Here is a 19,145-nt window from a genome sequence, read left to right on the forward strand (position 1 = left end):
TAGAATTACTGCTCCTTCCTCCTAGCAAAGAGAAGAGCATCTATATCTTTTGGTCAAAAGTACAGTTTTGTCCCATTTTTTTAACATCTTGATCTATAAATTCACAATCATTCCCAAAAGATCTTATTATAAACTACTTTTATAATAACAGGGCCAAAGGAGGCATTTTTATTTGAAAAGAACAGCAGTAAGCAAATGAAAAAAGGTATATGTATGTATTTTTTTTTAAGTTGGCTACTAGCTACTATCCTCTCTTGCCTGGCTCTGGGCTCTAACACCTGCCTCACTGTGGTGTAGACTAAAAAATAATTATATTTAGTGTCAAAAAATGTGGGTTTCAACCCCAGCTCTATTACATAACAACTCTGGTAGAACTGGGAGTCACTTCTCTTCTGTAAATCTCATCTAGACTCCAGCTTTTTAACTGCTAGTCATGACCCTACATGGCTCATCATAACTATATGTTAGGAAATTATGATTTATTATCAAAAAATGTTTGATTTGTTTACTGTAATGTTCTCTTCTCTTAAACATAATAATTATCTGTGGGAGCAGATTTCTTTTGGGGCTTCTGGAGGCAGCCTAGAAACTAATTTCAGTTCAGTGTAATAATCACCTTATATGCAGGCAGCTGTTAAAAGTTCAAATCCTTTATTGTCTCTTCCAAAATAGCCCGGTTAGTTTTCTTAGAGGCCTATCTCCCTCCTTGGTTCCAAGAGCTCTTGTTGGTAGTCCTTTGCCTCTGCCAGCTTCAGCCTCTCTGCTCCCAAATCCTTCATTCTACCTGACTGCAATCTCTGGCTTCTCAATCTTCTCAACTGACTCCTGGCTGAGGAGCTTCTTATATAGGATCTCTTAAAGGTGTGAACTCAAAGGTTGACTCTTCCTCTGAGAGATTGGGATTGTGGGTTCCGGACTTGTAAATCTCCTGAATGAATCCTGACTTGTGAATCTCCAATGCTGATTGTGAACTCCTAAAGGTATGAAAGGTGTGAACTCTGAACTAGAGAATTGCTAAGCACGATACTAAAATTAGACAACTGACATCACTTTGTAAGAATCCTAACAGTTTATCCCATTTTATATACCTTTATACCCAGAGTCATGTGAAAATTTCCTGGGCAAAAAGGGTCATGAGTGGGAAAAGTTTAAGAAAGCTTGGTCTAGACATTGAAGGGTTTGGACAAGTTTGAAGGGACTTTAAGGTCCCTCCCAGGTCTAAATCTATGATCCAAATGCCTAGGTACATAGTTAATATGGCAAAAATCCCTGATGTGTGTGTGTGTGTGTGTGTGTGTTTTTAAGACAGTTGTATGTCAAAGGTAGGCATTGGGCTACTCCCTAAGGAACACTACAAGAACAAGATGCACTTTCAAAAACACAAATTTTTAAAAATCTAATAAGATTCCAGGGCTTATTATTATTTTTTTGGCAGGGGCAGGGGAGGGGATTGGAGGATAAGGATTCTCCTTAACACAAAACTATGATTCACTATCTAAATACCTGGGGGCACAGGTCTTCTTTGGCTGAGAGAATCTGACAAATAGTGATTATAGGGCAAATTTTCATGTTCTTTCTAGTAATCAGTGTTCCTTCTGACAATAACTTGGAATTATCTTGCCACCGTGTCATTGCAAATAAGTATGCCCAAAAACCCCTGTTTGGATCTAACATGAAGGCTGTCTTAACAGCCAGAGGCAAATTGTAGGGTGAAGACAGAATTTCTACAGAGGAATCTGTATGGATCTGCTTAGGGCTGGGATAGATAACTCACTTTTGATTATTTAACTGAATATAAATGTCTATTAAGAGATAGCTATCAAATCTCGTACCATGATGGGAGTGAAAAGAAAGCTGTAGGACATGAAAAATGATATTTTGATATTAGCACAGTTTTGGTAAGTGGTTGATCCACAGTTAAAGAAGTCCCAACTAGTCTAATTAGGCTATTAGCTATAATTTTAAAAAGCAGATGAACTAGCTTCAACATTAACATGTTAAATGATCAGATGATTTGTTTTGACATGGAATTCAATTTGGGACTCAAGCGTCTCTTTGGTTTCTCCTCTGGATTATTTTGTTATTTATGCTAAATTGGACAAATCATTCCTACTTAGAAATACATAAGGATGAAAAATGTGACTGCCCTTTAGAAGTACTGGGGGTAGAAAACAGGAGGATGGGTTTGTGGAAGTACAAAAATCATTTACTTAATTGTCATGTCTTTTTTAAAAAAAGTTTTCATTAAAAATATGGGAGGCAACATGGTACAATTGAAATGAACAGTGAACTTACATCTTGAACTTCGGTTCTTGAGTTAGAATTCTAGCCCTTTCACTTCTTCCTGTGTAACACTGGGCTAGTTAAAATTTCTGAGTCTCATCTTTTTAGATATCAAATTAGGGAGTTGATTTGGATGAATTCTGAATCCCTTTGCAGCACTGAATCTATGATCCTTTTCTCCTATGACTTCAAGGAAAATCCACTTAACACATTTCTAATTTTTTCTCTATCAAAATATTTTGCAGGTAGATTATGTTTAAGACATCCTCAATCACTTTAGTCTTTTTTTCTTAATTCTAAATTTTTTAGTCTCATATGTTAAAAAGATATGTTCAATAGTGACAAATTGAAATTCTGGGCCACTTGCCATTAAAAAATTTTTTTACCAAATAAGAAAATCTCCAACAGAAAATCGTCTATTATATTTGTGAGTAGTGCAAGCTCTATTTGGATTGTATTTATACCTATGAGATTCAATTCTTGTAAGTTATTAAATGCACCTGTCAATGAATTGCCTTGAAGTTTAAATGTTTTCTTTTCCTAACTTAAAATTTCCTCATTCATAATTCTGTAGTCTCAGTTTTCTTTCCTTGTTAAAAGATAAAGTTATACAATCAGCAGGATGATTTCAGAGAAGCTTAGAGAGACTTATAGGAACTGATGCTAAGTGAAATGAGCAGAACCAGATTTTTGTACACAGCAACAATTATATGATCAATTCTGATGGGCTCTTTTCAACAATGAGATGATTAAGGCCAGTTTCAATGATCTTGTGATGAAGAGAGTCATCTGCACCCAGGGAGAGGACTGTGGAAACTGAGTGTGGATCATAACATAGTATTTTCACTTTTTCGTTATTGTTTGCTTGTTTTTGTTTTCTTTCTCATTTTTTCCCTCTTTATTCTGATTTTTCTTGTGCAGCACAATAATTGTAGAGATATGTATAGAGGAACCGCACATGTATAACATATATTGGATTATTTGTCATCTAGGGGAAGGGGTAGGGGAAAGGGGGAAATTTGGAACACAAGGTTTTGTAAGAGTCCATGTTGAAAAATTATCCATGCATATGTTTTGAAAATAAAAAGTTTTAATAAAATTAAAAGAAAAGATTTTAAAATAAATTTATTTTATGCATATTGAATTATTTTTTAAATAAAAAGCAAAAACTGAGCATTCAAACACCCACAAGAATAAAATCAAAATATGAAATTTTACACTTTCATTTACAATTTTTTAAGTATGTTTTGACTTTGGCAAAATAATGAAAAGGGACCTATTTGCTTCTGACTCCTTTTCTGAACTCTTCTATGTATTTTTTTCAGATTTTTCTAATATTATTATTTATTCTCATGCAACAGTGTGGCTGGTTAGGTACACACTTGATGCCATGTGACATGTGAGGATCTTTATTAGAAGCAGCAGCACACACCAACTGTATACCCTTTCCTTAAAGTCCCCAGAAAAGGGTGTTGCTTTACATTTAGTTAAGTGAGGAAGTGTAATGCATTACTTTCCCACCGGATGGTGCTAGATATGAGGAACAGTGCCTATGGTGCCCTTACATTCTCTGTGACAAAGAGCTGTCCAAAAGATGTGCATACTATGCATCCCTACTAAGCTGCAAGGATTCTCACAACTGAGCAAGAGAAAAATCCTTGCTGTTTAGAGGGTAGTGAATTCCAGCCTAAAAGCAGATATAAAATATTGTTTGAAATAGACAAAGTAGGGGGAAAAAATCTATGGCTCCAATATCAATACTGTTGTCTGGAAAATTTCCTAGCTTGATCTTAGCCATCATTTAGATGTATTTATATTTGACAGGGACAGTCAATTTTGTATAGTGCAACAGTTTATTAGACATAGCAAAATTTCAAAGGAAACTGTTCTTTCTATCTTCAGAGAGCACTTTGCACAGTCATGTGTAGTGTTCTTCTTTTCTAAAATATGTTTCTCTGGGAGCTGGTTTCTCAGGGGGCTTTTGGAAGCAGCCTTAGTTTTTAGTTCAGATCAATAATCACCTCAAATGCATCCAGCTGTTAAAAGTTCAATCCTTTATTGTCTCCTTCAAAATAGCCCGGTTAGCTTTCTTAGAGCTCTCTCTCTCTCTCTCTCTCTCTCTCTCTCTCTCTCTCTCTCTCTCTCTCTCCTTGGTTCCAAGAGCTCTTGCAGCTTGTCCTTTGTTTCTTCCAGCTTCTGCCTCCAGCTCCCTCTGAATCTCTAGTTCTCCTGACTAAGGCTTGTCCTTGTATATGTTCTTCGAGACTGGGTTCCTGACTTGTGAATCTTCCTGACTTGTGAATCTCCCGGACATGTGAACGCTAATGTGTAAGCTAATGTGTCACCTATCAAAGGTGTAAACTCAAGCCTTGTTTCTATCAATTCCAGTGAATTAACACCTTGTTTCAAGTTCTGGCCCATAACAATCATGTCCTCAAATTTACTCCCAATAACTTCCTCTGAGTTTTCCTTCTGGTACATCAGAGGGAGAATGCTGAAGCTTTACACCTTTCCATTAATTTAGGTATGGAAAGGATCGTCAATTAGTCAATCAAGAAGCATTTTAAAAGAGCTTATTATGGGTTGAGCAGGGTCATACCATAATAGTATGAGTGTAAAAAAGGCAAAATTCAAGAAGATCACATACAAAATAATAAGGTACATACCAAATATAACAGAAAACTTATAGAAATATAACACTTTTAGATAAACTTTTAAAGAAATACAATACTTTTCAGGGAGCCTTACCTGAGGGATATTACAGAGTAGCTAGAATGTAATCACAGAGAGGATGGTTCTAGCAGCTAGGGACACTAGAAAAGGCATCCTGTACAAGGTGGAGTATGATCTGAGTCTTGAAAAAATCCAGAAAAACTAAGAATCAGAGGTGAGGAAGGAAAACATGTCATTTTGCATATCAAGGCTCAGCTGAAGTTGGATTTGCAAGCAAGGAAGAAACAACAAACATACCAGAAGGTATATTATTCTCTTTACCTTCTTACCTGTCTGGCAGGAGTCATAGCAATGAGTAGTCTTACCTCACTCTTGTTCTGTTAGATGATGTGTCTCTGGTTTTGAGCTCAATATGACTATTACATTGCAACACTGACATCAGAATAATTTCTGTCTCAAGTAGACAGTTTCTTGGGAGTCATAGATACCATAGAAGAGTCACATACATACTCTGCAGTTTTTCAATAATCTCTGTTTCTGCTCCTTGTGCTCATAAGACCAGTTGATAAATAGTCTTTCTTAGCATATGACTATAATAGTGTCTGTGATCCAATAGTTCCAAACTCAGAATTCATTTGTTCCTAGATTATATAGCAATTGGCCACCATAGGTTTTCTCCAGAAGCCACTAAGTATCCTAACTCCATACCTGGAAATGTAGAGAAAAAATCACCTCTTAAGAGCAAAAGGCAGAAAATAAGAAGCATTCTATTAATATAGTGACATAGAAGCTGCACCACAGCTTTTTCCTTTTCTGTATCTTCTTGTATTCACTGAGAGTTCAGCCTGTCAGCCCTGACGATGAAGAGAGAAAATATATGGCAATCACTACAATCAAAGGCAGCATGACTTAGTGAATAGAGAATTGGGCTTGTAATCAGGAAGACCAAGTAAGTCAGGCACTTACTACAGCAATATATTGTTGGGCAAGTCAATGAATTTCTTTCATACTGAATTTCTTAATCCATAAAATGGAAATAATAACACCATCCATGTCAGTGAGGTTTTGTGAGGATCAGATAATATAATATGTATGAAGCACTTTATAAATCTTAAAGTACTAATATAGAGGTTAGCTAGTATAGAGGTCATGGTGGTAGTAGTGGTGGTAGTAGTAGTAATAGTAAAATACTTGTAGTAGTGTTATTTTTCCCAAACAAGCATCTTTCTTGGTCCTGGAGCATATAATAAATTTGGGTAGAAGAAATGAAAAGGCAATACCAATTATTACTATTATTAATGCTACCATTATACTAATATTATTATTACTATTAACATATTTATGGAAAGTTTGTGTATTTGTAGTCTGATATCTTTGTTCTATATCTCTTCATATAAGTCATCATTTATATTCTTCATGTTAATCATTCCTCATGATAAAGTAATTATACTTTATTTTATTATAATATAATGTGTTCATTCCTCCTCAAATTGTTGAACACAAAGGTGTTTCTAGTTTTTTGCTGTTGTCAATGTCAATAGGAAAATTTTAATGTGAAAATTTCTTTTGAATCCTTTCAATTAGCATTGATGGGATACAATGGGTCAAAGTATTTTAATAGTTTTATAGTTCATTGTATGTTGCTATATGGCAAAGAGCCATATGGATATTATACAGAAGACTATACAGAGACACATTGTAGGTTTAAACAATATAGAACACATAAACCAATAAGGAATGTTGAAAAAAACAGGAATAAAACATGTCATTAAGGAAATGTTTGATAAGTACAAATTTATTTCCTGCTCATGTGGAGATAATGAGAAATATTAGGTAGAGAGCTAGAGGATTTCATTGATTATTTTCACAATGTTAAAAGAAAGTGAGAAATACTTTCAACATATACAGTGGACCTTCTATGGGGACCTTATGGAAGGCTATGAACATGAGTCCCACAGGGTGGGCTGGCATGGATGGGTTACACTTTACCTCTTTAGAGGTGACTTCCAAATCAATGAGATCACAAATCTGTTTTCATACTTAACATTATTCTGTGAGATGTGATTTGAATTCCATTTTGTGATCAGGCTGTTATCCAGTTTTTTTGACAGTTTTACTGAATAGCACTCTTTAATGTTTTCTGTCCTTGGGCTTAGTCTATTGTATATGTTTGGTTCTAACTGATTTAGCAAATATATCATGTTTTATTGATATGTTATTTAACTTTTTGGTTGAAAAAATTTCCTTTGGATTTCAATAGCAGTTATACTTAAACTATGTAAGATTAAAGTATTATGTATATATGTATATATTTGTCAAAATTATTTGGGTTATTTTCATAAAGAGCTTACTCTGTGTAACTCTGGTCAGATTCCACTTTCTTCAGCATGGCTTTCCTCATCTCCTCTCCCTCCCCACTAACTCTAAGTGTTTCAGTGCCCTAAATTTCTATTATCATAAAAGAGGCCATTATTCAGTTCATGGCAATTCCATTGAACAAATTCTTATTATACTTTGCATTATATTATATAATATATATGTATGTGTTATATATATAGAAGTATTATACTATACTTATACTATGCAAAGCATTTTGCTAGAGAAAGGTGTAAAAATGAATACCCTAGCCTCAAAGTGCTTATATTCTACAATGGGGACATGTGAACCTATATATAAATAAATAAATGCAAGAAATGAAGGAATCTAGGAAGAAATCATGTCAAGTGTCCTTGGAACAGTTGAGGAGAGAAAAAGAGTACACTAACAACTGAGAAATCCTAAGGAACTAAGAGGTAGGGGGAAGATGCCTAAGCATTTGAGGTGAATTGGGTAAATCATGTAATCTCTTTGGACATCACTTTTTTCATCTGCAAAATGAGAGGGTACTTGTGTACTAAGTGACTTCCCATTGCCCTTGAATATCTAAATATATTACCCTGTGATGTATTGCAGGAAAACAAGAATTCTGAGAGGTACAAATGAGGAAGGAATCCAATCAGATATGGAATATGGCATGTATGAAGGCAAAGGTAGACCAGGTTTGGGGAACAACTAATAATTCCATCTTGCTTGAATGTAGAATTCAGGAAGAGGAATAGTATAAAATAAGTTTGTAAATGTAATTTGGAGGTATTAAAAGCAGCCTGAGGCATTTTCTTCTAATGACAGTAGGGAATCATCAAAGATTTTTATGTATCAATCAATAAAATAATCAATTAAAAATGCTTACAAGCCTACTATGTGCAATGGATTACACTAAGCATTGTGCTAAGTAGCAGGGTAGCATGATCAGACACACATATTTTGATAATTATTTTGGTGGCAGTGTGGAATATAGATTAGAAAGTTAGTCTGGAGACAGGAAGACCAATTAATAGGTTGTTACAGCAAACTAAGTATAGGCTTGAACTAAAGTGGAAACCATGGGAGTGCATAGAAGGGAATGTATGCAAGAGATATTATGGAGAAAGAATTACAAGAGTTAGCAAATTACTAGATTTGAGTAAAGTAAGGAAAAGGAAGAACTAAGGATTACTTCTAAACTACGAATTTAGGAGATAGTTACAATCACAGTGGCCTTACCATGTTATGGGCCAGGTGTTAACTCACTGGAATTGATAGAAATGTACTTATTATGTACTTATGTATTTGAGTTTACACCTTTAAAAAGGTGTTAACAAGATGTTAACTCACAGGAATTGATAGAAATGTACTTATGTACTTATGTACTTGAGTTTACACCTTTAAGAGTTCACAGGTTAGTTTACACATTAGCCTTCAGAGATTGACAAGTCAGAAACCCACAATCCCACTCTCTCTTTGAGTTCACACCTCTAAAAGATCATATAAAAGGACAACCTCAGCCAGGAGTCAGTCATTTGGGTATATTGAGAACCCAGAATTTGGAGAGAGACTGAGAGAGACTGAGACACGACTGAGACAGACTGAGACAGACTGAGACTTGGAGCTCTTGGAATCAAGGAGGGAGATAGGCCTCTAAGAAAACTTCCGGGGCTATTTGGAAGAGGATCTGAACTTTTAACAGCTGGCTGCATTTTTACTCGGAACTGAAAGGAAGACTGCCTCCAGAAGTTCCCCAAGAAACCAGCTTGTGGAAGATTGAGAAAATTGGAACCTGGTTCTCATCTAGAGTAGTGGCTTATTTTCAAGCCCCATCGTTTGATCTAAGGATCTGGCCAGCATGTCTAATCAAAAAGACTGCTACTTTTTTTTCTATTCTACATGTACTAAGGGAGATAGGTGCCCCTTCCGGCACTGTGAAGCTGCCTTAGGAAATGAGACTGTCTGCACATTGTGGCAGAAAGGCCGCTGTTTTCGACAAGTCTGCAAGTTCCGACACATGGAAATTGAGAAAAAGCGGAGTGAGATTCCATGCTACTGGGAAAACCAGCCAATGGGATGTCAAAAATTAAATTGTGCATTTCATCACAACAGGGGACGCTATGTTGAAGGCCGTTTCCTACCTCCAAGCAAAACTATTTTACGCATTGTCCCTGAGTCACCAGATGAAGAGGTGAAAGCTAATCCGCTCTCGATGCAGCAGAACAAACTATCAGTCTACTCTAACCCCTTCCCCCAGCTTAGAGGTGTGATGAAAGCGGAAAGTTCGGAAAACGTTCCCAGTTCTTCAGGAGCATCTGCTCACTTACTTCAACCACAGCCCATTCCAGGTCCTGAGAAAGAGAATGTCAGAACTGTGGTGAGGACAGTGATCCTGTCCAATAAACAAGGAGAAGAGCCGTTGGTGCGACGGAGTCTTACAGAAAGGCTAGGGAAGCGGAAGTTCTCAGATGTTGACAATGACCCTCCACTGAAGCCAAGCCTTGCTCAAAGGCTTGGGAAGAAAATTGAGTCTCCAGAAATTAATACTGACAAAAGACTAAAGAAAGTACAAATTTCAAAGTCTCTGAAGAAAAGATTAGGAAAGCCAGCTCATCTAAATAGTATGAAGACAACAGAAAGATCTGCAAAAGGTGGAGAGATCCATGTGAAGACACTAGAAGAAATACGTCTTGAGAGAGCCAGACAAAAACAAGGAGACTTGCAAACCAAAATCAAGAATGAAGGAACCCATAAGACTGAAGATTCCAGTTTAGGGATAAGGAGCTCTTCTGCTTCTTCTGCTCCTTCTGCTTTTCGAATCAAAACATTTTCTGAGGTCCTAGCTGAAAAAAAACACCGGCAGCTGGAGGAAGAGAGACAGAAAGCTGAGAAAGAAAATCCTTCTGTTAAACTCGGAATAGAGAGTGAGTCTAAGAAAGCAATCATCTTGCCTCCTGCCAAAGGACAATTAGAAGAGCCTGCGAGTAAAACCAAGCCCATGCAGGAAGTTCACATGAAAATCCTGGAGGAGATCGAGCAAGAAACGGCACTGAGGGTACAACAGAGTGCTGGGAACAGCACCGACTCCCAGGCACAGCCTGAGACTACTCCAGTGAGGAGACGACTGATCCGCATCGCCAAAAGAACCAGTACAGAAGAGAAGAAAGTTAGTGAAGCAGCCGACATCGCATCTCGTATCGGTGTTACTCTAACAGAGACTGTTGAGGTTTCCTCACAGCCTTCAGATGAGACCACAGGAGACGGCTGTTCCAAAGTTCAAGTCAAGAAGGATATCGTGAAAGTTCAGCGCATGCAGAAACAGCAAGAGGTGGAAACACTACAAAAGGAGAAAGCCGTTTTGACACCCCTTCAGGAAGAAGCAGCCCCTGGTAATACACAAGTGGCAGAGAAATCAGAACTGAATCCTGTGCCAGAAATCACCCGCCACCTGACAAAGGGCATGCCAGTAAAAGCCCAACAAGTAGAGGTGGAAACTTCAGGAATTGGGGATTCAATGCTGAAAGTGAAATGTTCAGTAAAGCCCTTAGGAAAAAGGCCTTGGGCCAAGCCCAAGGTAAATCTCAAGCCATCCATGGTTAAAGTCATTTCAAGCCCTAAATTGGCCAGGAAACGCAAGGCGGCTGAAGTCCACCCTGATGTCGTTGAAGCTCAGTTCCAGCCACTCAGTTCCAGCAGCATTCTTCAGGAAAACCCAAGCAAGAAAGCCGCCGTGGCTGCTGTTCCAATTCTCTTTGAGGACAAGCCAGTCACTGTGTATGAGAGAGAAAAAACCCCAAACAGTCTTGATGTGCTTCCAAGCCAAGCCGATTCTGATCCATCACCACCCGAAGTATCAAGTCCTTCTTCATCCCAAGAGGCAACAAAAAGCCACCGACTCAGCTCTGCCTCTTCAGGAAAGCCCTGCCTTTCTGTGGAAGATGATTTTGAGAAACTGATCTGGGAGATCTCAGGAGGAAACTTAGAAGCAGAAATTGATCTTGGAAAGGATGAAGATGACCTTCTATTTGAGCTTTCAGAAATGACTGATAGCTGAAAGTGGTGAAAGCTCACTTAAAAAAAAAAAAAACTCACAAAAAACTGAATTTCGATTCGTCTATTATAACATTTGCCTGAGGTGACTATTTCTCTAGGCCAGGATTTGCCCCATTCAGAAGCATACTTCAGAAGTATCTATACTTGTTTGGGCCTCCTGTGGGTTAAATTAAAGAGAAGGCTTTGGGGAAGCCATCCTTTCTATTATTGTTTAGTTTTGAGATGAGACTGTTTCAGGATTTGAAAACCATCAGGAATCATTGGATTCCCTAATGCAAGATGAGACCGATTCAGTTCTTGAAAACCAGAAGAAATCACTGGATTCTTTGAGATGGAAAATTATTGATAAAGACTGTTGTAGGACTTGAAAACCAGCAGGAATCATTGGATTCCTTGAAATGGAAAATTGTTGATAAGACTTTCGCAGGACTTCAAAGCTTGCAGGAATTATTGGATTCCTAGCACATGAACAAATGGACTTTTGGACTTTTTGGACTTTCTTTTGGACTATTTATAGGATTTATGGATTATGTATAAATTCTCACGATCTTTCATGTTATTTGTTATATTGAAAGAGGCAACTTCTTAATGCTATTCAAATCATATCACAGAAATGCTGGACACAATAAACTCATAAGTGTTAAAATTAGTATTCCAATTTAACTTATTAAAATGTATTAAATTTAATTAAAATTAGGATTCCAATATAGATTTAGCACTGTTTCGTTTTGGTCATATATACTTATTGTGTAACTAATTTATATTTTAATATATTTAACATCTACTGGTCATCCTGCCATCTAGGGACGGGGTGGGAGGGTAAGAGGTGAAAAATTGGAACAAGAGGTTTGGCAATTGTTAATGCTGTAAAGTTACCCATGTATATATCCTGTAAATAAAAGGCTATTAAATAAAAAAAAATTAAAAAATTAAAAAAAAAAAAGATTTAGCACTGTTTCCACACTATCACAAAACATTTTGTGACTTTCCTAATCCCATGCCTCATTGTGGCATGGAAGTTACCCTGGATTCTCAAAGGCATGAGCTTTGGGAGGTTCCATCATGCTGGAATGGCTTTGAATATAGTCATAATGATAGTCAGTTTTCAAAGAATCAGATTCACAAACTACAGGTTTATCACCAACAGGCTGGCTCTTGATATTTTTTTTCCTAAAACCACACCAACCTTTTACCATCTCTACTCATATAACATTAAAAGGGAAAGAAAGAAAAAAAAAAGACTTGGTGATATTTTATTTCCATTCAGATCACTGTTGTTAACATTTCAAGTGGTGGGACAGGCAGTATGCAATATGTTAAATAGGGTGCCTGCCTTAGATCCAGGTATTTCACATTCAAAGTCAGCTTCTGATATATATGGACTGTGTGACCCTCAGCAAGTCACTTAACTTTCTCAAGACTTTAGGCAATCATCTAAAAATACAAAAGCTGCATAAAAGCTAATTATTAGTACTCTTAAAGGGAATTTCCTCAATTGGAGTCCCTTATAGAGATAAAATGGCAAGTCCAGAACAACAAAAATGCCAAGTATGCTTCAGAACACAGACATACCTCCAAGCTTATATCATTCCATATAGTTTTATAGAGCTTGGTTTAAAAAACATTATGAACATATTTCCAAGCTTTATGTAGTCATGAAAAGCTTGGTTTACAAGTTATAAGATCTTCAAGCAAGAAATTTTAAATGAATGTAAGAAAAAAATAACTCCATTTATTTGTGTGTCTCGGCTTGAGACACAGGGACTTTGGGTGCTTAATCTTTAGGAATTTCTATTGCTATGGCTCAGCCAAAGGATATTCAAAGACAAAATATCTGGGGCTTGATCCTTCATATTGGGGGAGATGTTATGCTGAAATCAGACTTCAAACACATACTTCTGGGCAGATTCTAGATTACTTTTACTTTAGTACTATCTTAGTCAGAATTTAAACTCTGAGCCTTCTGATGCCAAGTCCAGCTTTCTAAACACTATATCACCTCAATGCCCAATAAGATTATAAATTTGGTGGGTCCATGCCCAATCCATAGCCCCTTTCCACAATATCAAGTAATGTTGTGGCCAGAGAAAGGATTGCCATATGAATCAAGACCATGACATGGTACTTACATAGTGAGGAAACAGACAAATCTTAATGTTTGTTCCCAGAGAGAGAAAAAAATTGCATTTGTTCTAAACTAGTTATAACTCTATAGTTTAACTTGGTTACCAAACTATAATATCACAGGGACAAGTCAGCTAGGATCTTAACAGTTTTAAATTGGGGCTGTTTATTCACTGATTTTTAACAGTATTTCCTTTACTGTAAATATTTTTGGGACCACTCTTTGGTAATTGCTTTTAGAAAAATGTATCTTTTCAATTATAAGATGAAGAAATTAAAACCATTTCTAATCAGATAAAAAATGTTCTAAATCACCATTGATCAGAGAAATGCAAATGAAGGAAACTCTAATGTATCAGATTGGCTAAGATGGCAAGAAATGATAATGATGAAAGGGGATGAGGGAAAACTGGGACACTAATACATTGTTACCAGTTCTGAACTGGTCCAGGCATTCTGGAGAGCAATTTGGAACTATGCCCAAAGGACTATTAAACCTTTGATCCAGCAGTGTCTCTACTGGGCCTGTATCCCAAAGAGATCATAAAAAAGGGAAAAAGGACCCATCTGTGCAAAAATGTTTGTGGCAATCCTTTTGTAGTGGAAAGGAATCAATGGAAGGATGACTTACAGGATTTATTTTAATTTACAAGATATGAATGTTATGGAATATTGCTGTTCTATAAGAAACAATCAGCAGGATGATTTCAGAGATGCCTGGAGAGACCTGCATGAACTGATTCTGAAAAATAAAATCAGAAGAACATTGTACACAGGAAAAGCAAGATTATAAGATAATCAATTCTGATGGATGTGGTTCTTTTCAACAGCAAGACAGTTCCAATGATCATGTGATGGAGAGAGCCATCTGTACTCCGAGAAAGGACTATGGGGACTGAGTATGGACCACAACATAGTATTTTCACTTTTTTGTTGTAGTTTGCTTGCATTTTGTTTTCTTTTTTCTTTCTTGTTTTTTTTTTTTTTTTGATCAGTTTTTTTCTTGTGCAGCATGATAATTGTAAAAATACAAAGAGAAGAATTGCACATGTTTCACATATATTGGGTTACTTGCCATCTAGGGGAGGGAGTGGGGGAGGAGGGAGGAGAAAAATTGGGGTTTTGCAAAGATGAATGTTGAAAATTATCTATACATATGTTTTGAAATTAAGTTTTAACAACAAAAATGGAAAATGTATCTTTTTCTTTTGAATATCTTCAATGGTTGACAAATCTTTGTCATTGGATCATGGATTTGATTTTTGAAAATAATCTAAAGTAGATCTGAACTAAAAATGAGGTGAAGTAAGCTCGTGATTTTTAAGAAAGGGACTGGTTTTCATATAATGTTTGTGTATAGGTTCTAAAATGCATTTAGAATGTTCCCAAAAGTATGAGTTATAAATATTGGATGGCATGGGGCAAATGGAATTATCCTTGGCATTAACATAGGACCAGTTCTGATGACTATGAAGGAAAACACTGATTTTGGAAGTTCCTTGGGCTCCTCAGAGATGTTTTAAGATGTTTGTGCTTCAAGAATACATTCGAGCAGATAGCCCCTGAAGAACTCCATCTCCAGAATTCTTTTTGTTTGCTATTTAATACCAATAATCACAATGATATATCACTTTCCAGGTGACAAATCACTTAGCTCTACAACAGACCCAGGAGTTATGTAGTACAAATTTTACTTCACCATTTTACACATTGAGGAACTGAGGCTGAAAGATTAAACAACTGATCTATTGACAATTTTCTAATAAATAATAGCTCTGGCTTCAAATGTAGATCCCTTATAACATAGAGACTCCAATTACCTTGTATTTACACATAATAAAATTTCTAGGAAAAGGAAGTTTGTCAGAGAGGAGATTAGAGGGCTGGCCTTGGAATTAGGCAGCTATGGGTTCAAGCACTGCCTCTGGTACACATTGTCCATATGACCACAAAAATGTCATTGAACCTCTCAGTGCCCCCATCAAATGTCTAACCAACAAATTACAGGAGAGTTTCTAGTATAAACCAATGGATTTCCCTACCCAGATTAATTCACAGGTTTAGATGAAATCTAATTATAATATATACACATAAATCAAATGCAAACATATCATAGAGTTAGTTTTTAAACAATGTATAAATAATAAAAACACTACTATTTTGAGAAAGCAAACTATCAAAAGCGGGAGTTTCAATAGGGCTTTGCTATTCTCACTTTAATGACTCTAACTCACTTCTAAGGACTTTATATACAATAAATGTTAACAATAAATGTTAATCCCATACTCGTCATTAAAAATTTTCAAGGACATTTTCTACCTAGAAAAAAATACATGTTAATAAATCTCAGAAAAAAAAAATTAAATAATTGATGGCATCAATTGTGTGTCAGTAAAGAAGTCCAAAGTTAATTGTCCTTTTGACTTATACCACCCTAGAAACCCCAAACTTAGGCACTAAGGATGCATTCAGTCAAAAAACGTTCATATATAGACTCCATTTTTGTCCAAAAATATACTTATTAGATAGTTTTTAAATTCTGGTTTTAAATATATAATTGTCAACTGAGGGACCACTTGACTTTCTAAGTGTCTGATTTCAAATCTTTTGTCAAAGCTATTGAAGGGTTTTTTTTTTTACAATAAATCATGCACCCTTGCGTAATTTTGCCATTACAAATGACGTGAAAAGTTCTAGGAAGTTCTTTGTAATAGGTCATTTGGATAATTTATAAAGTATGCAACAAGTAAGTACAGGACTTATAAAATATGTGCTAACAAAATATTTCCTGGAACATACTACGTCAATGGCCTTCTGGCAGTTTTGGAAAGAAATCATTTAATCTATGAAATTTACACATTTCAGGAGTATATGCAGGTGCCTCAGTGGATGGGCAATGGGCCTGGAAGTCATCTCATCTTTGTGAGTTCAAATCCTGGCTTTAGACACTTATTAATTATGATCCTGGGTTTGACTTTTGCCTTTGACCTTGCCTTTTTAAAGAAAAAACCCCGAATAAGGTTCAACAAAGGTTTGTACATGGCTGAAACAACTCAAACACTACAACAAAAATATATGTGTTTTAGGGATGGGCTTTTGAGGCTATTGGAACAATATCAGCTGTTTTTGGTGATTTCATTTTCCATGTGGATTGAATGTCTGTTTTACCAGCAGCATAAACTGAGGGCCTATTGTGCCTGTGCAATATTCACAAGGTCCTCAGGAAAAAAATTAATGCTCAATTAGCATGCATCATAATCAAAATTCCTACACAAAAGGAAAAATGCAGGAAAAGTATGGCAGAAGGGATGTTTTCTCATCCCAAAATTTTATAACAATGGGTTGGATACTGAGTACATAAGCAGCATTTTGTGGAGTAATCCTTCTAAAGAAAGGAATTCCTCACCATCCATTTACTAGAATCACATCTTTTCTGAGTCTAAGTCAAAACCTCAGCAACCATTTAATGTCAGGTTCCCTACAGAACTCCTCCATAGTGGGACTGAAAAGACTACACCAAGAGCCAAAAGATGGAATAGATACTGAGTTAACATCACCTTTCCAACCCCATTACTTCCCATTTTCTAGAGCAATGACAAATGTATGGCTCCCCTACTAGAAATAGAAGCTACATTTTTCAACCCATCTATGACCATGAATTGAAGAACAACTGTATTCCTTAAACAGTATAGTATTTGCAGCATCTTTCAAAATAATCTACCATTCATTTCTTATCTGGCAAACTACAGAAATAGGACTTTTTGTTTTTCCTGTTATTGCAGTTTGGGGTAGAGGATGGTGAAATGTTTTATTTCCTTTCCTAAGGTTTTTCGTTCTGAAACAATCAGGGTTGTAGTAAACACTGACCCAAAAGAGGGTTCATTTCACAGGTTTCCAGTAATGCCGGGGCCATGAGATTTGTTTTGTCTTAACAGATACGAAAGTTTAATTGTAAATTATTAGAAATATTTAGTTTATTTCAATCAAAGATTTTCACTGAATATTTCCCCAAACGAGAAAGCCAGTTTTTCAAGATACTACTTTGCAACAAAAAACCACACACACACACACACACACACACACACCATTGTCTTTTTTCAGACGGAAAATAAAAGTAGACATAAAATGGAGCAAGGAAGAAGGGAATAAAGAAAAGAAAAAGATAGTTTTTGTCAACCACCGCAAATTTCATCTGAGTTGATAGATTTGGAAAGTATAGTCAAACCCAACAAACCTGCCACTATGGCATCCTATGATTTCCTTCTCTGAGATTATGTGGTAGGAGAGAAGGCTGGGGAGGGAAGGCAGAAGAAACAGAGTTCCACCTGAAGAAGATTCCCCAATCAGATGATTATTCTCAAGTGTGTTGCTACTGAGATTTTTTCTTGTTAACTTTTACAATGACTTTCTTCTCTACTTCCCTAGATGCTGATACAAAAATATCTGAATACAAAAAGGCAAAAAAATGAAGTGGTCCAAATTGCTGGGGCTAAAGATTAATTACCCTATTCAATCCTAAGGTACAATGGAATTGGGATAAAATTTGGGCCAAAGTCAGGAAGGGTCATCTATGTAAAGGTTTCATAATCCGACCTCCGATGCTTACCTTTGTGACCCTGGAAAATCCCTTAGTTTTCCTCAATTTCCTCATCTGGGAAATGAATGGGGAAGGAAATGTCCAAAAAACCATGTTAGTGTATTTCCAAGAAAACCTCAATGGGTTAAAAATTCTGGCCCACAACAGAAACAACTTGAACCACAACTCATTGGTATATAAGAAAAGATTATTGGCTCCCAAATGAATAAAAATCCTGTCCTTCTGCTGATCATTTGTTGAGAACTTGAAAGTCAAAATCCCCAACATCACTTTTCCCTCTTTTGCAAAGGAGAGGGTTGGACTAGAAAGGTTTCTGAAGTCAGCTCTGGTTCTAAACTTTTTAACTCTTAAATATTTTTGCTAAACAAAATACAAATGACCAGAAATACTTTTTGGTCCACCCTGTCCCCCCAACTTTAATGCCTTCCTTCTGAGATTACCTTTTAAAATTACAATGTATAAGTTGACAGGTACCCTAGTAATTTTCATGTTGTCTTTCCCATTAAGAAGGTGTGCTCTTTTAGGAATTTTTCTTTTTAAAACCCTTCAGTACTTAGCTTTCTTGGTGCCAAAGTAAATTCTTCAAAGGGCTTTATTCACTGACAAGATTGACTAATTAACTGCTGGGGTCTAACCAAACCCCCATTTGGAGAGGGCAAAGTTACCTCTATCCCCATAATGAGGTTAAAAAGAAAGAACTTATGTGAGGATGTTATCATTACTAGGGCACAATGGATAGAAAGTGGGGATGAAAGGGAGTTCCTTCAATTTCCAATGTCCTTGAGTTGAAATGTGTCTCTCCTTTTTTCTCCAGAGGCATACTTTCCTCAGCCTTATCTAATGACCTTGGAAATACACACTATATAACAAGTGGGGTAAAATCACTTTATTTTACTTAATTTCATTACTTACTTACAATTACTCTCTTGACAACAGAAACTTTGGTCAATTCACAAGCAGTACAATGGAAGGATTGGGTTCCAGGAAATCTGGTTAAAATACTAAAACCACTACTTCTACCTTATTACTTTTTGCCAGAAGTAACCTTGACCAACCTATATCACCCTCTTTA

The 19,145-nt window shown here is 36.3% G+C and overlaps 1 pseudogene; it reads left to right on the plus strand.

The window, feature by feature from the left end:
- Positions 1-9,151: 9,151 nt before the first annotated feature.
- On the plus strand, positions 9,152-11,467 carry LOC116421338 (annotated as a pseudogene).
- Positions 11,468-19,145: the final 7,678 nt, after the last annotated feature.

Source organism: Sarcophilus harrisii, chromosome 1, assembly GCF_902635505.1.
Source record: "Sarcophilus harrisii chromosome 1, mSarHar1.11, whole genome shotgun sequence".
NCBI classification, from domain to species: Eukaryota; Metazoa; Chordata; class Mammalia; order Dasyuromorphia; family Dasyuridae; genus Sarcophilus; species Sarcophilus harrisii.